Source organism: Pleurodeles waltl, chromosome 4_1 (genome assembly GCF_031143425.1).
Source record: "Pleurodeles waltl isolate 20211129_DDA chromosome 4_1, aPleWal1.hap1.20221129, whole genome shotgun sequence".
Taxonomy (NCBI): Eukaryota; Metazoa; Chordata; class Amphibia; order Caudata; family Salamandridae; genus Pleurodeles; species Pleurodeles waltl.
In genome coordinates this window covers 53,484,862-53,507,246 of record NC_090442.1, presented here as the reverse complement: position 1 = coordinate 53,507,246, position 22,385 = coordinate 53,484,862, and the positions used below count along the sequence as shown (strand labels likewise).

The 22,385-nt window shown below is 52.3% G+C and overlaps 6 non-coding genes across 6 annotated transcripts; 2 read left to right on the top strand and 4 right to left on the bottom strand.

Annotated features, from left to right (window-relative positions):
- Positions 1–732: 732 nt before the first annotated feature.
- TRNAG-GCC (transfer RNA glycine (anticodon GCC)) lies at positions 733–803 on the top strand. The gene has a single exon. It is a non-coding gene; the product is annotated as a tRNA-Gly (tRNA).
- A 541-nt stretch (positions 804–1,344) lies between these two features.
- TRNAN-GUU (transfer RNA asparagine (anticodon GUU)) lies at positions 1,345–1,418 on the bottom strand. Its single transcript has one exon. It is a non-coding gene; the product is annotated as a tRNA-Asn (tRNA).
- Positions 1,419–3,720: 2,302 nt separating this feature from the next.
- TRNAN-GUU (transfer RNA asparagine (anticodon GUU)) lies at positions 3,721–3,794 on the bottom strand. Its single transcript has one exon. It is a non-coding gene; the product is annotated as a tRNA-Asn (tRNA).
- A 7,086-nt stretch (positions 3,795–10,880) lies between these two features.
- On the bottom strand, positions 10,881–10,954 carry TRNAN-GUU (transfer RNA asparagine (anticodon GUU)). Its single transcript has one exon. It is a non-coding gene; the product is annotated as a tRNA-Asn (tRNA).
- A 6,490-nt stretch (positions 10,955–17,444) lies between these two features.
- Positions 17,445–17,515, top strand: TRNAG-GCC (transfer RNA glycine (anticodon GCC)). The gene has a single exon. It is a non-coding gene; the product is annotated as a tRNA-Gly (tRNA).
- A 2,789-nt stretch (positions 17,516–20,304) lies between these two features.
- TRNAN-GUU (transfer RNA asparagine (anticodon GUU)) lies at positions 20,305–20,378 on the bottom strand. The gene has a single exon. It is a non-coding gene; the product is annotated as a tRNA-Asn (tRNA).
- Between the last annotated feature and the right edge of the window lie 2,007 nt (positions 20,379–22,385).

The window sequence follows — 22,385 nt, the reverse complement described above, 5'->3', positions numbered from 1 at the left end:
GAAAGATATTGGCGAGAGAGAGGAAAGGGGACGGCCCGTGGTGCACCCCCTATTTTGCATAGAACCATAGCCTCCTGGGAGGGCAGAGACATGAGGGTTCTCAGGGAAAGCCCTCCCAGGAGTGTTGAAGGGCAGGACGTGAAACACAGCAATCCCGGAATGGCCTAGTCTAAGATGCCTGTGCAATAGGCCTGGCCCTAGGCTTCCGGTGCTCTTCCTCGGCAGAGGCCCCAGTGGTATGAGCCCGACCAGGGCTGTGCCCGACCAGGGCTGTAGGGTGCGTTGGGAGCGCGTTAGGGACGCGAAAGAGGGCGCAGGGCGCAGAACTCTGCCCGTTTCTCCCCAGGATTTTGGGGAGGACAGGGAATCTGGCCAGGTCAGTGACTAGGCTTTCCCAGAAGGAAAGTCCAGTGACAGTGGCATGTTGTGAAACACAAGATTGCTGGTGGTCTGGAGGGTGCTTTCTGTCAGCCACTTCTCCCGGGAGCAGCCAGAGAGCAGGCTGATGTCGTGCTCTGTCAAGCACAACACTGACCCCAAACCACTGTCCTTAGCAAAAGCAGAAACATTCATAGTTTCAGTCTCCTGCATCTGATTCCTGCCATCAGCATGTGAACGTTTGGCAGTCCAAGGCTTGCCATGCAAACTTTGTTCATAGGTGTCCCATGCGAATGCATGGGCCTCATCACTACTGTCTACGGCAGGGCTCTCTGCTCAGCCTATGTAAGTGAAGCATTGGTGGTTCAGTGGTAGAATTCTCGCCTGCCACGCGGGAGGCCCGGGTTCGATTCCCGGCCAATGCAAAGCGCCCTTCTCTTGGCTTTGCTTTAGAAGTCAGAGATATAGACTTGGTGGGGAAAAAAATGTCAAAGAGTGACCCCGACGTGATTTGAACACGCAACCTTCTGATCTGGAGTCAGCCGCGCTACCGTTGATCCACGAGGTCCCTGTGCATGCAGTTCTCAGCCCCGGATCAAGAAATGCTTCTGTGCCTTTTATTGGCCCTCAGTACGCCTGTGGTTAAAGTAGAAGGCTGTGTGGCCCGTTTCCAGTCCTATTGGTGGAAATGACTAGAGGTGAAGAGATGAGAGAAGATAGAAATGTTGAGATAGAGCATGTCACGCAGGCAAAGCGAGAGCTCTAAGAGCAAAGCCAGACAGCTGTGTTTTAATTCAGGACTTGATGTCCCGTTTCCAGTCCTATTGGTGGAAATGACTAGAGGTGAAGAGATGAGAGAAGATAGAAATGTTGAGATAGAGCATGTCACGCAGGCAAAGCGAGAGCTCTAAGAGCAAAGCCAGACAGCTGTGTTTTAATTCAGGACTTGATGTAGGCAAAAGCATACGTCCCTGGGCGGGCTTGAACCACCAACCTTTCGGTTAACAGCCGAACGCGCTAACCGATTGCGCCACAGAGACCAACCACCGCAGTGAGCGTGTTGGGACTCAATATATGTTTTTATCTTTGTGCTCCTGCCTGCAGCTCTAAGGTCCTGGCATAAGACAGGTAGGCTTAGACTCCATTGTGACATGTCTTACTTCTCTTAGAAGAAGGTTCTGAGTTGCCAGGCAGCTTATCTTCTGCCGGGCACACTTTCCTTTGCAGGCTTTCAGGTTGTGAATCCAGCACTGCTTAGGTGTCCATGTCAGACATGAGCAGCTCATTGAGCCCCATTGTGTATTTTTTGTGGAGATACAACTCTCAGACTAGAGGGAGCAGGCGGGAAGTGGGTGAGACTCACACAGGGTGGGTGGGGCAGTTAAAGGATGTTATCTAATAGTGTAATCGAGGAGTAGGGTTTTTTGTGCTCTACACTTTAACCAGCGATTCTTTCTAAAAGGAAATCCCAGGGCAGTACCCGCAATGAGTGGCATCCCCACACCCGAGGTTGCATTGTGGTAGCTGTTCCCTGAGCCCATAGCCCCTGTCCCCATGTCGCCCTTTCTCCTCGTGTAACTCACCCCAGGTTCGGTGGCTCTGATACTTGCTGCTTCTGCTGCGCGATCATCCCCATGATCTGGGCCTTTGTACGAAATGTCATGTAAGATGACTTTATTCAGCACGGCGTTTGTCATTTGCTTGGTTGTCCTGTCACTGTTGGATGTTTTCTTGTGCAGACTACTGTCTAATGGTGGGAAGGCCACGAGACACGTGACTTTTCTCTTTCCTTGTTAGCATAGTTTCCTGCCACTGTCTTGGTGTGCTGCCAGCCTGTGAGACACGTGTCTTGCCCATCTCAGCTCCACTGTGGCATGTTAGATATGTCTTTGAGCAGAGTCCCGGTCCCAGAGTTGCTTCCTTCTCTGCACTCTGGCTTGTAAGACTGCAGGCAAAGGCCCTCCCTGGCCCCTCAGCCAGATAGATACATTTACCTGCAGGGCTCAGCTTTGGTGAAAGATATTGGCGAGAGAGAGGAAAGGGGACGGCCCGTGGTGCACCCCCTATTTTGCATAGAACCACAGCCTCCTGGGAGGGCAGAGACATGAGGGTTCTCAGGGAAAGCCCTCCCAGGAGTGTTGAAGGGCAGGACGTGAAACACAGCAATCCCGGAATGGCCTGGTCTAAGATGCCTGTGCAATAGGCCTGGCCCTAGGCTTCCGGGGCTCTTCCTCGGCAGAGGCCCCAGTGGTATGAGCCCGACCAGGGCTGTAGGGCGCGTTGGGAGCGCGTTAGGGACGCGAAAGAGGGCGCAGGGCGCAGAACTCTGCCCGTTTCTCCCCAGGATTTTGGGGAGGACAGGGAATCTGGCCAGGTCAGTGACTAGGCTTTCCCAGAAGGAAAGTCCAGTGACAGTGGCATGTTGTGAAACACAAGATTGCTGGTGGTCTGGAGGGTGCTTTCTGTCAGCCACTTCTCCCGGGAGCAGCCAGAGAGCAGGCTGATGTCGTGCTCTGTCAAGCACAACACTGGCCCCAAACCACTGTCCTTAGCAAAAGCAGAAACATTCATAGTTTCAGTCTCCTGCATCTGATTCCTGCCATCAGCATGTGAACGTTTGGCAGTCCAAGGCTTGCCATGCAAACTTTGTTCATAGGTGTCCCATGCGAATGCATGGGCCTCGTCACTACTGTCTACGGCAGGGCTCTCTGCTCAGCCTATGTAAGTGAAGCATTGGTGGTTCAGTGGTAGAATTCTCGCCTGCCACGCGGGAGGCCCGGGTTCGATTCCTGGCCAATGCAAAGCGCCCTTCTTTTGGCTTTGCTTTAGAAGTCAGAGATATAGACTTGGTGGGGAAAAAAATGTCAAAGAGTGACCCCGACGTGATTTGAACACACAACCTTCTGATCTGGAGTCAGACGCGCTACCATTGCGCCACGAGGTCCCTGTGCATGCAGTTCTCAGCCCCGGATCAAGAAATGCTTCTGTGCCTTTTATTGGCCCTCAGTACGCCTGTGGTTAAAGTAGAAGGCTTGGTGTCCCCTTTCCAGTCCTATTGGTGGAAATGACTAGAGGTGAAGAGATGAGAGAAGATAGAAATGTTGAGATAGAGCATGTCACGCAGGCAAAGCGAGAGCTCTAAGAGCAAAGCCAGACAGCTGTGTTTTAATTCAGGACTTGATGTCCCGTTTCCAGTCCTATTGGTGGAAATGACTAGAGGTGAAGAGATGAGAGAAGATAGAAATGTTGAGATAGAGCATGTCACGCAGGCAAAGCGAGAGCTCTAAGAGCAAAGCCAGACAGCTGTGTTTTAATTCAGGACTTGATGTAGGCAAAAGCATACGTCCCTGGGTGGGCTTGAACCACCAACCTTTCGGTTAACAGCCGAACGCGCTAACCGATTGCGCCACAGAGACCAACCACCGCAGTGAGCGTGTTGGGACTCAATATATGTTTTTACCTTTGTGCTCCTGCCTACAGCTCTAAGGTCCTGGCATAAGACAGGTAGGCTTAGACTCCATTGTGACATGTCTTACTTCTCTTAGAAGAAGGTTCTGAGTTGCCAGGCAGCTTATCTTCTGCCGGGCACACTTTCCTTTGCAGGCTTTCAGGTTGTGAATCCAGCACTGCTTAGGTGTCCATGTCAGACATGAGCAGCTCATTGAGCCCCACTGTGTGTTTTTTGTGGAGATACAACTCTCAGACTAGAGGGAGCAGGCGGGAAGTGGGTGAGACTCACACAGGGTGGGTGGGGCAGTTAAAGGATGTTATCTAATAGTGTAATCGAGGAGTTGGGTTTTTTGTGCTCTACACTTTAACCAGCGATTCTTTATAAAAGGAAATCCCAGGGCAGTACCCGCAATGAGTGGCATCCCCACACCCGAGGTTGCATTGTGGTAGCTGTTCCCTGAGCCCATAGCCCCTGTCCCCATGTCGCCCTTTCTCCTCGTGTAACTCACCCCAGGTTCGGTGGCTCTGATACTTGCTGCTTCTGCTGCGCGATCATCCCCATGATCTGGGACTTTGTACGAAATGTCATGTAAGATGACTTTATTCAGCACGGCGTTTGTCATTTGCTTGGTTGTCCTGTCACTGTTGGATGTTTTCTTGCGCAGACTACTGTCTAATGGTGGGAAGGCCACGAGACACGTGACTTTTCTCTTTCCTTGTTAGCATAGTTTCCTGCCACTGTCTTGGTGTGCTGCCAGCCGTTGAGACACGTGTCTTGCCCATCTCAGCTCCACTGTGGCATGTTAGATATGTCTTTGAGCAGAGTCCCGGTCCCAGAGTTGCTGCCTTCTCTGCACTCTGGCTTGTAAGACTGCAGGCAAAGGCCCTCCCTGGCCCCTCAGCCAGATAGATACATTTACCTGCAGGGCTCAGCTTTGGTGAAAGATATTGGCGAGAGAGAGGAAAGGGGACGGCCCGTGGTGCACCCCCTATTTTGCATAGAACCATAGCCTCCTGGGAGGGCAGAGACATGAGGGTTCTCAGGGAAAGCCCTCCCAGGAGTGTTGAAGGGCAGGACGTGAAACACAGCAATCCCGGAATGGCCTGGTCTAAGATGCCTGTGCAATAGGCCTGGCCCTAGGCTTCCGGGGCTCTTCCTCGGCAGAGGCCCCAGTGGTATGAGCCCGACCAGGGCTGTGCCCGACCAGGGCTGTAGGGCGCGTTGGGAGCGCGTTAGGGACGCGAAAGAGGGCGCAGGGCGCAGAACTCTGCCCGTTTCTCCCCAGGATTTTGGGGAGGACAGGGAATCTGGCCAGGTCAGTGACTAGGCTTTCCCAGAAGGAAAGTCCAGTGACAGTGGCATGTTGTGAAACACAAGATTGCTGGTGGTCTGGAGGGTGCTTTCTGTCAGCCACTTCTCCCGGGAGCAGCCAGAGAGCAGGCTGATGTCGTGCTCTGTCAAGCACAACACTGGCCCCAAACCACTGTCCTTAGCAAAAGCAGAAACATTCATAGTTTCAGTCTCCTGCATCTGATTCCTGCCATCAGCATGTGAACGTTTGGCAGTCCAAGGCTTGCCATGCAAACTTTGTTCATAGGTGTCCCATGCGAATGCATGGGCCTCATCACTACTGTCTACGGCAGGGCTCTCTGCTCAGCCTATGTAAGTGAAGCATTGGTAGTTCAGTGGTAGAATTCTCGCCTGCCACGCGGGAGGCCCGGGTTCGATTCCCGGCCAATGCAAAGCACCCTTCTCTTGGCTTTGCTTTAGAAGTCAGAGATAGAGACTTGGTGGGGAAAAAAATGTCAAAGAGTGACCCCGAAGTGATTTGAACACGCAACCTTCTGATCTGGAGTCAGCCGCGCTACCGTTGAGCCACGAGGTCCCTGTGCATGCAGTTCTCAGCCCCGGATCAAGAAATGCTTCTGTGCCTTTTATTGGCCCTCAGTACGCCTGTGGTTAAAGTAGAAGGCTTGGTGTCCCGTTTCCAGTCCTATTGGTGGAAATGACTAGAGGTGAAGAGATGAGAGAAGATAGAAATGTTGAGATAGAGCATGTCACGCAGGCAAAGCGAGAGCTCTAAGAGCAAAGCCAGACAGCTGTGTTTTAATTCAGGACTTGATGTCCCGTTTCCAGTCCTATTGGTGGAAATGACTAGAGGTGAAGAGATGAGAGAAGATAGAAATGTTGAGATAGAGCATGTCACGCAGGCAAAGCGAGAGCTCTAAGAGCAAAGCCAGACAGCTGTGTTTTAATTCAGGACTTGATGTAGGCAAAAGCATACGTCCCTGGGTGGGCTTGAACCACCAACCTTTCAGTTAACAGCCGAACGCGCTAACCGATTGCGCCACAGAGACCAACCACCGCAGTGAGCGTGTTGGGACTCAATATATGTTTTTACCTTTGTGCTCCTGCCTGCAGCTCTAAGGTCCTGGCATAAGACAGGTAGGCTTAGACTCCATTGTGACATGTCTTACTTCTCTTAGAAGAAGGATCTGAGTTGCCAGGCAGCTTATCTTCTGCCGGGCACACTTTCCTTTGCAGGCTTTCAGGTTGTGAATCCAGCACTGCTTAGGTGTCCATGTCAGACATGAGCAGCTCATTGAGCCCCATTGTGTGTTTTTTGTGGAGATACAACTCTCAGACTAGAGGGAGCAGGCGGGAAGTGGGTGAGACTCACACAGGGGTGGTGGGGCAGTTAAAGGATGTTATCTAATAGTGTAATCGAGGAGTAGGGTTTTTTGTGCTCTACACTTTAACCAGCGATTCTTTCTAAAAGGAAATCCCAGGGCAGTACCCGCATTGAGTGGCATCCCCACACCCGAGGTTGCATTGTGGTAGCTGTTCCCTGAGCCCATAGCCCCTGTCCCCATGTCGCCCTTTCTCCTCGTGTAACTCACCCCAGGTTCGGTGGCTCTGATACTTGCTGCTTCTGCTGCGCGATCATCCCCATGATCTGGGCCTTTGTACGAAATGTCATGTAAGATGACTTTATTCAGCACGGCGTTTGTCATTTGCTTGGTTGTCCTGTCACTGTTGGATGTTTTCTTGTGCAGACTACTGTCTAATGGTGGGAAGGCCACGAGACACGTGACTTTTCTCTTTCCTTGTTAGCATAGTTTCCTGCCACTGTCTTGGTGTGCTGCCAGCCTGTGGGACACGTGTCTTGCCCATCTCAGCTCCACTGTGGCATGTTAGATATGTCTTTGAGCAGAGTCCCGGTCCCAGAGTTGCTGCCTTCTCTGCACTCTGGCTTGTAAGACTGCAGGCAAAGGCCCTCCCTGGCCCCTCAGCCAGATAGATACATTTACCTGCAGGGCTCAGCTTTGGTGAAAGATATTGGCGAGAGAGAGGAAAGGGGACGGCCCGTGGTGCACCCCCTATTTTGCATAGAACCACAGCCTCCTGGGAGGGCAGAGACATGAGGGTTCTCAGGGAAAGCCCTCCCAGGAGTGTTGAAGGGCAGGACGTGAAACACAGCAATCCCGGAATGGCCTGGTCTAAGATGCCTGTGCAATAGGCCTGGCCCTAGGCTTCCGGGGCTCTTCCTCGGCAGAGGCCCCAGTGGTATGAGCCCGACCAGGGCTGTGCCCGACCAGGGCTGTAGGGCGCGTTGGGAGCGCGTTAGGGACTCGAAAGAGGGCGCAGGGCGCCAAACTCTGCCCGTTTCTCCCCAGGATGTTGGGGAGGACAGGGAATCTGGCCAGGTCAGTGACTACGCTTTCCCAGAAGGAAAGTCCAGTGACAGTGGCATGTTGTGAAACACAAGATTGCTGGTGGTCTGGAGGGTGCTTTCTGTCAGCCACTTCTCCCGGGAGCAGCCAGAGAGCAGGCTGATGTCGTGCTCTGTCAAGCACAACACTGGCCCCAAACCACTGTCCTTAGCAAAAGCAGAAACATTCATAGTTTCAGTCTCCTGCATCTGATTCCTGCCATCAGCATGTGAACGTTTGGCAGTCCAAGGCTTGCCATGCAAACTTTGTTCATAGGTGTCCCATGCGAATGCATGGGCCTCATCACTACTGTCTACGGCAGGGCTCTCTGCTCAGGCTATGTAAGTGAAGCATTGGTGGTTCAGTGGTAGAATTCTCGCCGGCCACGCGGGAGGCCCGGGTTCGATTCCCGGCCAATGCAAAGCGCCCTTCTTTTGGCTTTGCTTTAGAAGTCAGAGATATAGACTTGGTGGGGAAAAAAATGTCAAAGAGTGACCCCGACGTGATTTGAACACGCAAACTTCTGATCTGGAGTCAGACGCGCTACCGTTGCGCCACGAGGTCCCTGTGCATGCAGTTCTCAGCCCCGGATCAAGAAATGCTTCTGTGCCTTTTATTGGCCCTCAGTACGCCTGTGGTTAAAGTAGAAGGCTTGGTGGCCCGTTTCCAGTCCTATTGGTGGAAATGACTAGAGGTGAAGAGATGAGAGAAGATAGAAATGTTGAGATAGAGCATGTCACGCAGGCAAAGCGAGAGCTCTAAGAGCAAAGCCAGACAGCTGTGTTTTAATTCAGGACTTGATGTCCCGTTTCCAGTCCTATTGGTGGAAATGACTAGAGGTGAAGAGATGAGAGAAGATAGAAATGTTGAGATAGAGCATGTCACGCAGGCAAAGCGAGAGCTCTAAGAGCAAAGCCAGACAGCTGTGTTTTAATTCAGGACTTGATGTAGGCAAAAGCATACGTCCCTGGGTGGGCTTGAACCACCAGCTTTTCAGTTAACAGCCGAACGTGCTAACCGATTGCGCCACAGAGACCAACCACCGCAGTGAGTGTGTTGGGACTCAATATATGTTTTTACCTTTGTGCTCCTGCCTGCAGCTCTAAGGTCCTGGCATAAGACAGGTAGGCTTAGACTCCATTGTGACATGTCTTACTTCTCTTAGAAGAAGGTTCTGAGTTGCCAGGCAGCTTATCTTCTGCCGGGCACACTTTCCTTTGCAGGCTTTCAGGTTGTGAATCCAGCACTGCTTAGGTGTCCATGTCAGACATGAGCAGCTCATTGAGCCCCATTGTGTGTTTTTTGTGGAGATACAACTCTCAGACTAGAGGGAGCAGGCGGGAAGTGGGTGAGACTCACACAGGGTGGGTGGGGCAGTTAAAGGATGTTATCTAATAGTGTAATCGAGGAGTAGGTTTTTTTGTGCTCTACACTTTAACCAGCGATTCTTTCTAAAAGGAAATCCCAGGGCAGTACCCGCAATGAGTGGCATCCCCACACCCGAGGTTGCATTGTGGTAGCTGTTCCCTGAGCCCATAGCCCCTGTCCCCATGTCGCCCTTTCTCCTCGTGTAACTCACCCCAGGTTCGGTGGCTCTGATACTTGCTGCTTCTGCTGCGCGATCATCCCCATGATCTGGGCCTTTGTACGAAATGTCATGTAAGATGACTTTATTCAGCACGGCGTTTGTCATTTGCTTGGTTGTCCTGTCACTGTTGGATGTTTTCTTGTGCAGACTACTGTCTAATGGTGGGAAGGCCACGAGACACGTGACTTTTCTCTTTCCTTGTTAGCATAGTTTCCTGCCACTGTCTTGGTGTGCTGCCAGCCTGTGAGACACGTGTCTTGCCCATCTCAGCTCCACTGTGGCATGTTAGATATGTCTTTGAGCAGAGTCCCGGTCCCAGAGTTGCTTCCTTCTCTGCACTCTGGCTTGTAAGACTGCAGGCAAAGGCCCTCCCTGGCCCCTCAGCCAGATAGATACATTTACCTGCAGGGCTCAGCTTTGGTGAAAGATATTGGCGAGAGAGAGGAAAGGGGACGGCCCGTGGTGCACCCCCTATTTTGCATAGAACCACAGCCTCCTGGGAGGGCAGAGACATGAGGGTTCTCAGGGAAAGCCCTCCCAGGAGTGTTGAAGGGCAGGACGTGAAACACAGCAATCCCGGAATGGCCTGGTCTAAGATGCCTGTGCAATAGGCCTGGCCCTAGGCTTCCGGGGCTCTTCCTCGGCAGAGGCCCCAGTGGTATGAGCCCGACCAGGGCTGTAGGGCGCGTTGGGAGCGCGTTAGGGACGCGAAAGAGGGCGCAGGGCGCAGAACTCTGCCCGTTTCTCCCCAGGATTTTGGGGAGGACAGGGAATCTGGCCAGGTCAGTGACTAGGCTTTCCCAGAAGGAAAGTCCAGTGACAGTGGCATGTTGTGAAACACAAGATTGCTGGTGGTCTGGAGGGTGCTTTCTGTCAGCCACTTCTCCCGGGAGCAGCCAGAGAGCAGGCTGATGTCGTGCTCTGTCAAGCACAACACTGGCCCCAAACCACTGTCCTTAGCAAAAGCAGAAACATTCATAGTTTCAGTCTCCTGCATCTGATTCCTGCCATCAGCATGTGAACGTTTGGCAGTCCAAGGCTTGCCATGCAAACTTTGTTCATAGGTGTCCCATGCGAATGCATGGGCCTCGTCACTACTGTCTACGGCAGGGCTCTCTGCTCAGCCTATGTAAGTGAAGCATTGGTGGTTCAGTGGTAGAATTCTCGCCTGCCACGCGGGAGGCCCGGGTTCGATTCCTGGCCAATGCAAAGCGCCCTTCTTTTGGCTTTGCTTTAGAAGTCAGAGATATAGACTTGGTGGGGAAAAAAATGTCAAAGAGTGACCCCGACGTGATTTGAACACACAACCTTCTGATCTGGAGTCAGACGCGCTACCATTGCGCCACGAGGTCCCTGTGCATGCAGTTCTCAGCCCCGGATCAAGAAATGCTTCTGTGCCTTTTATTGGCCCTCAGTACGCCTGTGGTTAAAGTAGAAGGCTTGGTGTCCCCTTTCCAGTCCTATTGGTGGAAATGACTAGAGGTGAAGAGATGAGAGAAGATAGAAATGTTGAGATAGAGCATGTCACGCAGGCAAAGCGAGAGCTCTAAGAGCAAAGCCAGACAGCTGTGTTTTAATTCAGGACTTGATGTCCCGTTTCCAGTCCTATTGGTGGAAATGACTAGAGGTGAAGAGATGAGAGAAGATAGAAATGTTGAGATAGAGCATGTCACGCAGGCAAAGCGAGAGCTCTAAGAGCAAAGCCAGACAGCTGTGTTTTAATTCAGGACTTGATGTAGGCAAAAGCATACGTCCCTGGGTGGGCTTGAACCACCAACCTTTCGGTTAACAGCCGAACGCGCTAACCGATTGCGCCACAGAGACCAACCACCGCAGTGAGCGTGTTGGGACTCAATATATGTTTTTACCTTTGTGCTCCTGCCTACAGCTCTAAGGTCCTGGCATAAGACAGGTAGGCTTAGACTCCATTGTGACATGTCTTACTTCTCTTAGAAGAAGGTTCTGAGTTGCCAGGCAGCTTATCTTCTGCCGGGCACACTTTCCTTTGCAGGCTTTCAGGTTGTGAATCCAGCACTGCTTAGGTGTCCATGTCAGACATGAGCAGCTCATTGAGCCCCACTGTGTGTTTTTTGTGGAGATACAACTCTCAGACTAGAGGGAGCAGGCGGGAAGTGGGTGAGACTCACACAGGGTGGGTGGGGCAGTTAAAGGATGTTATCTAATAGTGTAATCGAGGAGTTGGGTTTTTTGTGCTCTACACTTTAACCAGCGATTCTTTATAAAAGGAAATCCCAGGGCAGTACCCGCAATGAGTGGCATCCCCACACCCGAGGTTGCATTGTGGTAGCTGTTCCCTGAGCCCATAGCCCCTGTCCCCATGTCGCCCTTTCTCCTCGTGTAACTCACCCCAGGTTCGGTGGCTCTGATACTTGCTGCTTCTGCTGCGCGATCATCCCCATGATCTGGGACTTTGTACGAAATGTCATGTAAGATGACTTTATTCAGCACGGCGTTTGTCATTTGCTTGGTTGTCCTGTCACTGTTGGATGTTTTCTTGCGCAGACTACTGTCTAATGGTGGGAAGGCCACGAGACACGTGACTTTTCTCTTTCCTTGTTAGCATAGTTTCCTGCCACTGTCTTGGTGTGCTGCCAGCCGTTGAGACACGTGTCTTGCCCATCTCAGCTCCACTGTGGCATGTTAGATATGTCTTTGAGCAGAGTCCCGGTCCCAGAGTTGCTGCCTTCTCTGCACTCTGGCTTGTAAGACTGCAGGCAAAGGCCCTCCCTGGCCCCTCAGCCAGATAGATACATTTACCTGCAGGGCTCAGCTTTGGTGAAAGATATTGGCGAGAGAGAGGAAAGGGGACGGCCCGTGGTGCACCCCCTATTTTGCATAGAACCATAGCCTCCTGGGAGGGCAGAGACATGAGGGTTCTCAGGGAAAGCCCTCCCAGGAGTGTTGAAGGGCAGGACGTGAAACACAGCAATCCCGGAATGGCCTGGTCTAAGATGCCTGTGCAATAGGCCTGGCCCTAGGCTTCCGGGGCTCTTCCTCGGCAGAGGCCCCAGTGGTATGAGCCCGACCAGGGCTGTGCCCGACCAGGGCTGTAGGGCGCGTTGGGAGCGCGTTAGGGACGCGAAAGAGGGCGCAGGGCGCAGAACTCTGCCCGTTTCTCCCCAGGATTTTGGGGAGGACAGGGAATCTGGCCAGGTCAGTGACTAGGCTTTCCCAGAAGGAAAGTCCAGTGACAGTGGCATGTTGTGAAACACAAGATTGCTGGTGGTCTGGAGGGTGCTTTCTGTCAGCCACTTCTCCCGGGAGCAGCCAGAGAGCAGGCTGATGTCGTGCTCTGTCAAGCACAACACTGGCCCCAAACCACTGTCCTTAGCAAAAGCAGAAACATTCATAGTTTCAGTCTCCTGCATCTGATTCCTGCCATCAGCATGTGAACGTTTGGCAGTCCAAGGCTTGCCATGCAAACTTTGTTCATAGGTGTCCCATGCGAATGCATGGGCCTCATCACTACTGTCTACGGCAGGGCTCTCTGCTCAGCCTATGTAAGTGAAGCATTGGTAGTTCAGTGGTAGAATTCTCGCCTGCCACGCGGGAGGCCCGGGTTCGATTCCCGGCCAATGCAAAGCACCCTTCTCTTGGCTTTGCTTTAGAAGTCAGAGATAGAGACTTGGTGGGGAAAAAAATGTCAAAGAGTGACCCCGAAGTGATTTGAACACGCAACCTTCTGATCTGGAGTCAGCCGCGCTACCGTTGAGCCACGAGGTCCCTGTGCATGCAGTTCTCAGCCCCGGATCAAGAAATGCTTCTGTGCCTTTTATTGGCCCTCAGTACGCCTGTGGTTAAAGTAGAAGGCTTGGTGTCCCGTTTCCAGTCCTATTGGTGGAAATGACTAGAGGTGAAGAGATGAGAGAAGATAGAAATGTTGAGATAGAGCATGTCACGCAGGCAAAGCGAGAGCTCTAAGAGCAAAGCCAGACAGCTGTGTTTTAATTCAGGACTTGATGTCCCGTTTCCAGTCCTATTGGTGGAAATGACTAGAGGTGAAGAGATGAGAGAAGATAGAAATGTTGAGATAGAGCATGTCACGCAGGCAAAGCGAGAGCTCTAAGAGCAAAGCCAGACAGCTGTGTTTTAATTCAGGACTTGATGTAGGCAAAAGCATACGTCCCTGGGTGGGCTTGAACCACCAACCTTTCAGTTAACAGCCGAACGCGCTAACCGATTGCGCCACAGAGACCAACCACCGCAGTGAGCGTGTTGGGACTCAATATATGTTTTTACCTTTGTGCTCCTGCCTGCAGCTCTAAGGTCCTGGCATAAGACAGGTAGGCTTAGACTCCATTGTGACATGTCTTACTTCTCTTAGAAGAAGGATCTGAGTTGCCAGGCAGCTTATCTTCTGCCGGGCACACTTTCCTTTGCAGGCTTTCAGGTTGTGAATCCAGCACTGCTTAGGTGTCCATGTCAGACATGAGCAGCTCATTGAGCCCCATTGTGTGTTTTTTGTGGAGATACAACTCTCAGACTAGAGGGAGCAGGCGGGAAGTGGGTGAGACTCACACAGGGGTGGTGGGGCAGTTAAAGGATGTTATCTAATAGTGTAATCGAGGAGTAGGGTTTTTTGTGCTCTACACTTTAACCAGCGATTCTTTCTAAAAGGAAATCCCAGGGCAGTACCCGCATTGAGTGGCATCCCCACACCCGAGGTTGCATTGTGGTAGCTGTTCCCTGAGCCCATAGCCCCTGTCCCCATGTCGCCCTTTCTCCTCGTGTAACTCACCCCAGGTTCGGTGGCTCTGATACTTGCTGCTTCTGCTGCGCGATCATCCCCATGATCTGGGCCTTTGTACGAAATGTCATGTAAGATGACTTTATTCAGCACGGCGTTTGTCATTTGCTTGGTTGTCCTGTCACTGTTGGATGTTTTCTTGTGCAGACTACTGTCTAATGGTGGGAAGGCCACGAGACACGTGACTTTTCTCTTTCCTTGTTAGCATAGTTTCCTGCCACTGTCTTGGTGTGCTGCCAGCCTGTGGGACACGTGTCTTGCCCATCTCAGCTCCACTGTGGCATGTTAGATATGTCTTTGAGCAGAGTCCCGGTCCCAGAGTTGCTGCCTTCTCTGCACTCTGGCTTGTAAGACTGCAGGCAAAGGCCCTCCCTGGCCCCTCAGCCAGATAGATACATTTACCTGCAGGGCTCAGCTTTGGTGAAAGATATTGGCGAGAGAGAGGAAAGGGGACGGCCCGTGGTGCACCCCCTATTTTGCATAGAACCACAGCCTCCTGGGAGGGCAGAGACATGAGGGTTCTCAGGGAAAGCCCTCCCAGGAGTGTTGAAGGGCAGGACGTGAAACACAGCAATCCCGGAATGGCCTGGTCTAAGATGCCTGTGCAATAGGCCTGGCCCTAGGCTTCCGGGGCTCTTCCTCGGCAGAGGCCCCAGTGGTATGAGCCCGACCAGGGCTGTGCCCGACCAGGGCTGTAGGGCGCGTTGGGAGCGCGTTAGGGACTCGAAAGAGGGCGCAGGGCGCCAAACTCTGCCCGTTTCTCCCCAGGATGTTGGGGAGGACAGGGAATCTGGCCAGGTCAGTGACTACGCTTTCCCAGAAGGAAAGTCCAGTGACAGTGGCATGTTGTGAAACACAAGATTGCTGGTGGTCTGGAGGGTGCTTTCTGTCAGCCACTTCTCCCGGGAGCAGCCAGAGAGCAGGCTGATGTCGTGCTCTGTCAAGCACAACACTGGCCCCAAACCACTGTCCTTAGCAAAAGCAGAAACATTCATAGTTTCAGTCTCCTGCATCTGATTCCTGCCATCAGCATGTGAACGTTTGGCAGTCCAAGGCTTGCCATGCAAACTTTGTTCATAGGTGTCCCATGCGAATGCATGGGCCTCATCACTACTGTCTACGGCAGGGCTCTCTGCTCAGGCTATGTAAGTGAAGCATTGGTGGTTCAGTGGTAGAATTCTCGCCGGCCACGCGGGAGGCCCCGGTTCGATTCCCGGCCAATGCAAAGCGCCCTTCTTTTGGCTTTGCTTTAGAAGTCAGAGATATAGACTTGGTGGGGAAAAAAATGTCAAAGAGTGACCCCGACGTGATTTGAACACGCAAACTTCTGATCTGGAGTCAGACGCGCTACCGTTGCGCCACGAGGTCCCTGTGCATGCAGTTCTCAGCCCCGGATCAAGAAATGCTTCTGTGCCTTTTATTGGCCCTCAGTACGCCTGTGGTTAAAGTAGAAGGCTTGGTGGCCCGTTTCCAGTCCTATTGGTGGAAATGACTAGAGGTGAAGAGATGAGAGAAGATAGAAATGTTGAGATAGAGCATGTCACGCAGGCAAAGCGAGAGCTCTAAGAGCAAAGCCAGACAGCTGTGTTTTAATTCAGGACTTGATGTCCCGTTTCCAGTCCTATTGGTGGAAATGACTAGAGGTGAAGAGATGAGAGAAGATAGAAATGTTGAGATAGAGCATGTCACGCAGGCAAAGCGAGAGCTCTAAGAGCAAAGCCAGACAGCTGTGTTTTAATTCAGGACTTGATGTAGGCAAAAGCATACGTCCCTGGGTGGGCTTGAACCACCAGCTTTTCAGTTAACAGCCGAACGTGCTAACCGATTGCGCCACAGAGACCAACCACCGCAGTGAGTGTGTTGGGACTCAATATATGTTTTTACCTTTGTGCTCCTGCCTGCAGCTCTAAGGTCCTGGCATAAGACAGGTAGGCTTAGACTCCATTGTGACATGTCTTACTTCTCTTAGAAGAAGGTTCTGAGTTGCCAGGCAGCTTATCTTCTGCCGGGCACACTTTCCTTTGCAGGCTTTCAGGTTGTGAATCCAGCACTGCTTAGGTGTCCATGTCAGACATGAGCAGCTCATTGAGCCCCATTGTGTGTTTTTTGTGGAGATACAACTCTCAGACTAGAGGGAGCAGGCGGGAAGTGGGTGAGACTCACACAGGGTGGGTGGGGCAGTTAAAGGATGTTATCTAATAGTGTAATCGAGGAGTAGGTTTTTTTGTGCTCTACACTTTAACCAGCGATTCTTTCTAAAAGGAAATCCCAGGGCAGTACCCGCAATGAGTGGCATCCCCACACCCGAGGTTGCATTGTGGTAGCTGTTCCCTGAGCCCATAGCCCCTGTCCCCATGTCGCCCTTTCTCCTCGTATAACTCACCCCAGGTTCGGTGGCTCTGATACTTGCTGCTTCTGCTGCGCGATCATCCCCATGATCTGGGCCTTTGTACGAAATGTCATGTAAGATGACTTTATTCAGCACGGCGTTTGTCATTTGCTTGGTTGTCCTGTCACTGTTGGATGTTTTCTTGCGCAGACTACTGTCTAATGGTGGGAAGGCCACGAGACACGTGACTTTTCTCTTTCCTTGTTAGCATAGTTTCCTGCCACTGTCTTGGTGTGCTGCCAGCCTGTGAGACACGTGTCTTGCCCATCTCAGCTCCACTGTGGCATGTTAGATATGCCTTTGAGCAGAGTCCCGGTCCCAGAGTTGCTGCCTTCTCTGCACTCTGGCTTGTAAGACTGCAGGCAAAGGCCCTCCCTGGCCCCTCAGCCAGATAGATACATTTACCTGCAGGGCTCAGCTTTGGTGAAAGATATTGGCGAGAGAGAGGAAAGGGGACGGCCCGTGGTGCACCCCCTATTTTGCATAGAACCACAGCCTCCTGGGAGGGCAGAGACATGAGGGTTCTCAGGGAAAGCCCTCCCAGGAGTGTTGAAGGGCAGGACGTGAAACACAGCAATCCCGGAATGGCCTGGTCTAAGATGCCTGTGCAATAGGCCTGGCCCTAGGCTTCCGGGGCTCTTCCTCGGCAGAGGCCCCAGTGGTATGAGCCCGACCAGGGCTGTGCCCGACCAGGGCTGTAGGGCGCATTGGGAGCGCGTTAGGGACGCGAAAGAGGGCGCAGGGCGCAGAACTCTGCCCGTTTCTCCCCAGGATTTTGGGGAGGACAGGGAATCTGGCCAGGTCAGTGACTAGGCTTTCCCAGAAGGAAAGTCCAGTGACAGTGGCATGTTGTGAAACACAAGATTGCTGGTGGTCTGGAGGGTGCTTTCTGTCAGCCACTTCTCCCGGGAGCAGCCAGAGAGCAGGCTGATGTCGTGCTCTGTCAAGCACAACACTGGCCCCAAACCACTGTCCTTAGCAAAAGCAGAAACATTCATAGTTTCAGTCTCCTGCATCTGATTCCTGCCATCAGCATGTGAACGTTTGGCAGTCCAAGGCTTGCCATGCAAACTTTGTTCATAGGTGTCCCATGCGAATGCATGGGCCTCATCACTACTGTCTACGGCAGGGCTCTCTGCTCAGCCTATGTAAGTGAAGCATTGGTGGTTCAGTGGTAGAATTCTCGCCTGCCACGCGGGAGGCCCGGGTTCGATTCCCGGCCAATGCAAAGCGCCCTTCTTTTGGCTTTGCTTTAGAAGTCAGAGATATAGACTTGGTGGGGAAAAAAATGTCAAAGAGTGACCCCGACGTGATTTGAACACGCAAACTTCTGATCTGGAGTCAGACGCGCTACCGTTGCGCCACGAGGTCCCTGTGCATGCAGTTCTCAGCCCCGGATCAAGAAATGCTTCTGTGCCTTTTATTGGCCCTCAGTACGCCTGTGGTTAAAGTAGAAGGCTTGGTGTCCCGTTTCCAGTCCTATTGGTGGAAATGACTAGAGGTGAAGAGATGAGAGAAGATAGAAATGTTGAGATAGAGCATGTCACGCAGGCAAAGCGAGAGCTCTAAGAGCAAAGCCAGACAGCTGTGTTTTAATTCAGGACTTGATGTAGGCAAAAGCATACGTCCCTGGGTGGGCTTGAACCACCAACCTTTCGGTTAACAGCCGAACACGCTAACCGATTGCGCCACAGAGACCAACCACCGCAGTGAGCGTGTTGGGACTCAATATATGTTTTTACCTTTGTGCTCCTGCCTGCAGCTCTAAGGTCCTGGCATAAGACAGGTAGGCTTAGACTCCATTGTGACATGTCTTACTTCTCTTAGAAGAAGGTTCTGAGTTGCCAGGCAGCTTATCTTCTGCCGGGCACACTTTCCTTTGCAGGCTTTCAGGTTGTGAATCCAGCACTGCTTAGGTGTCCATGTCAGACATGAGCAGCTCATTGAGCCCCACTGTGTGTTTTTTGTGGAGATACAACTCTCAGACTAGAGGGAGCAGGTGGGAAGTGGGTGAGACTCACACAGCGTGGGTGGGGCAGTTAAAGGATGTTATCTAATAGTGTAATCGAGGAGTTGTTTTTTTTGTGCACTACACTTTAACCAGCGATTCTTTCTAAAAGGAAATCCCAGGGCAGTACCCGCAATGAGTGGCATCCCCACACCCGAGGTTGCATTGTGGTAGCTGTTCCCTGAGCCCATAGCCCCTGTCCCCATGTCGCCCTTTCTCCTCGTGTAACTCACCCCAGGTTCGGTGGCTCTGATACTTGCTGCTTCTGCTGCGCGATCATCCCCATGATCTGGGCCTTTGTACGAAATGTCATGTAAGATGACTTTATTCAGCACGCCGTTTGTCATTTGCTTGGTTGTCCTGTCACTGTTGGATGTTTTCTTGCGCAGACTACTGTCTAATGGTGGGAAGGCCACGAGACACGTGACTTTTCTCTTTCCTTGTTAGCATAGTTTCCTGCCACTGTCTTGGTGTGCTGCCAGCCTGTGACACACGTGTCTTGCCCATCTCAGCTCCACTGTGGCATGTTAGATATGTCTTTGAGCAGAGTCCCGGTCCCAGAGCTGCTGCCTTCTCTGCACTCTGGCTTATAAGACTGCAGGCAAAGGCCCTCCCTGGCCCCTCAGCCAGATAGATACATTTACCTGCAGGGCTCAACTTTGGTGAAAGATATTGGCGAGAGAGAGGAAAGGGGACGGCCCGTGGTGCACCCCCTATTTTGCATAGAACCACAGCCTCCTGGAATAGGCAGAGACATGAGGGTTCTCAGGGAAAGCCCTCCCAGGAGTGTTGAAGGGCAGGACGTATAACACAGCAATCCCGGAATGGCCTGGTCTAAGATGCCTGTGCAATAGGCCTGGCCCTAGGCTTCCGGGGCTCTTCCTCGGCAGAGGCCCCAGTGGTATGAGCCCGACCAGGGCTGTGCCCGACCAGGGCTGTAGGGCGCGTTGGGAGCGCGTTAGGGACGCGAAAGAGGGCGCAGGACGCAGAACTCTGACCGTTTCTCCCCAGGATTTTGGGGAGGACAGGGAATCTGGCCAGGTCAGTGACTAGGCTTTCCCAGAAGGAAAGTCCAGTGACAGTGGCATGTTGTGAAACACAAGATTGCTGGTGGTCTGGAGGGTGCTTTCTGTCAGCCACTTCTCCCGGGAGCAGCCAGAGAGCAGGCTGATGTCGTGCTCTGTCAAGCACAACACTGGCCCCAAACCACTGTCCTTAGCAAAAGCAGAAACATTCATAGTTTCTGTCTCCTGCATCTGATTCCTGCCATCAGCATGTGAACGTTTGGCAGTCCAAGGCTTGCCATGCAAACTTTGTTCATAGGTGTCCCATGCGAATGCATGGGCCTCGTCACTACTGTCTACGGCAGGGCTCTCTGCTCAGCCTATGTAAGTGAAGCATTGGTGGTTCAGTGGTAGAATTCTCGCCTGCCACGCGGGAGGCCCGGGTTCGATTCCTGGCCAATGCAAAGCGCCCTTCTTTTGGCTTTGCTTTAGAAGTCAGAGATATAGACTTGGTGGGGAAAAAAATGTCAAAGAGTGACCCCGACGTGATTTGAACACACAACCTTCTGATCTGGAGTCAGACGCGCTACCATTGCGCCACGAGGTCCCTGTGCATGCAGTTCTCAGCCCCGGATCAAGAAATGCTTCTGTGCCTTTTATTGGCCCTCAGTACGCCTGTGGTTAAAGTAGAAGGCTTGGTGTCCCGTTTCCAGTCCTATTGGTGGAAATGACTAGAGGTGAAGAGATGAGAGAAGATAGAAATGTTGAGATAGAGCATGTCACGCAGGCAAAGCGAGAGCTCTAAGAGCAAAGCCAGACAGCTGTGTTTTAATTCAGGACTTGATGTCCCGTTTCCAGTCCTATTGGTGGAAATGACTAGAGGTGAAGAGATGAGAGAAGATAGAAATGTTGAGATAGAGCATGTCACGCAGGCAAAGCGAGAGCTCTAAGAGCAAAGCCAGACAGCTGTGTTTTAATTCAGGACTTGATGTAGGCAAAAGCATACGTCCCTGGGTGGGCTTGAACCACCAACCTTTCGGTTAACAGCCGAACGCGCTAACCGATTGCGCCACAGAGACCAACCACCGCAGTGAGCGTGTTGGGACTCAATATATGTTTTTACCTTTGTGCTCCTGCCTACAGCTCTAAGGTCCTGGCATAAGACAGGTAGGCTTAGACTCCATTGTGACATGTCTTACTTCTCTTAGAAGAAGGTTCTGAGTTGCCAGGCAGCTTATCTTCTGCCGGGCACACTTTCCTTTGCAGGCTTTCAGGTTGTGAATCCAGCACTGCTTAGGTGTCCATGTCAGACATGAGCAGCTCATTGAGCCCCACTGTGTGTTTTTTGTGGAGATACAACTCTCAGACTAGAGGGAGCAGGCGGGAAGTGGGTGAGACTCACACAGGGTGGGTGGGGCAGTTAAAGGATGTTATCTAATAGTGTAATCGAGGAGTTGGGTTTTTTGTGCTCTACACTTTAACCAGCGATTCTTTATAAAAGGAAATCCCAGGGCAGTACCCGCAATGAGTGGCATCCCCACACCCGAGGTTGCATTGTGGTAGCTGTTCCCTGAGCCCATAGCCCCTGTCCCCATGTCGCCCTTTCTCCTCGTGTAACTCACCCCAGGTTCGGTGGCTCTGATACTTGCTGCTTCTGCTGCGCGATCATCCCCATGATCTGGGACTTTGTACGAAATGTCATGTAAGATGACTTTATTCAGCACGGCGTTTGTCATTTGCTTGGTTGTCCTGTCACTGTTGGATGTTTTCTTGCGCAGACTACTGTCTAATGGTGGGAAGGCCACGAGACACGTGACTTTTCTCTTTCCTTGTTAGCATAGTTTCCTGCCACTGTCTTGGTGTGCTGCCAGCCGTTGAGACACGTGTCTTGCCCATCTCAGCTCCACTGTGGCATGTTAGATATGTCTTTGAGCAGAGTCCCGGTCCCAGAGTTGCTGCCTTCTCTGCACTCTGGCTTGTAAGACTGCAGGCAAAGGCCCTCCCTGGCCCCTCAGCCAGATAGATACATTTACCTGCAGGGCTCAGCTTTGGTGAAAGATATTGGCGAGAGAGAGGAAAGGGGACGGCCCGTGGTGCACCCCCTATTTTGCATAGAACCATAGCCTCCTGGGAGGGCAGAGACATGAGGGTTCTCAGGGAAAGCCCTCCCAGGAGTGTTGAAGGGCAGGACGTGAAACACAGCAATCCCGGAATGGCCTGGTCTAAGATGCCTGTGCAATAGGCCTGGCCCTAGGCTTCCGGGGCTCTTCCTCGGCAGAGGCCCCAGTGGTATGAGCCCGACCAGGGCTGTGCCCGACCAGGGCTGTAGGGCGCGTTGGGAGCGCGTTAGGGACGCGAAAGAGGGCGCAGGGCGCAGAACTCTGCCCGTTTCTCCCCAGGATTTTGGGGAGGACAGGGAATCTGGCCAGGTCAGTGACTAGGCTTTCCCAGAAGGAAAGTCCAGTGACAGTGGCATGTTGTGAAACACAAGATTGCTGGTGGTCTGGAGGGTGCTTTCTGTCAGCCACTTCTCCCGGGAGCAGCCAGAGAGCAGGCTGATGTCGTGCTCTGTCAAGCACAACACTGGCCCCAAACCACTGTCCTTAGCAAAAGCAGAAACATTCATAGTTTCAGTCTCCTGCATCTGATTCCTGCCATCAGCATGTGAACGTTTGGCAGTCCAAGGCTTGCCATGCAAACTTTGTTCATAGGTGTCCCATGCGAATGCATGGGCCTCATCACTACTGTCTACGGCAGGGCTCTCTGCTCAGCCTATGTAAGTGAAGCATTGGTAGTTCAGTGGTAGAATTCTCGCCTGCCACGCGGGAGGCCCGGGTTCGATTCCCGGCCAATGCAAAGCACCCTTCTCTTGGCTTTGCTTTAGAAGTCAGAGATAGAGACTTGGTGGGGAAAAAAATGTCAAAGAGTGACCCCGAAGTGATTTGAACACGCAACCTTCTGATCTGGAGTCAGCCGCGCTACCGTTGAGCCACGAGGTCCCTGTGCATGCAGTTCTCAGCCCCGGATCAAGAAATGCTTCTGTGCCTTTTATTGGCCCTCAGTACGCCTGTGGTTAAAGTAGAAGG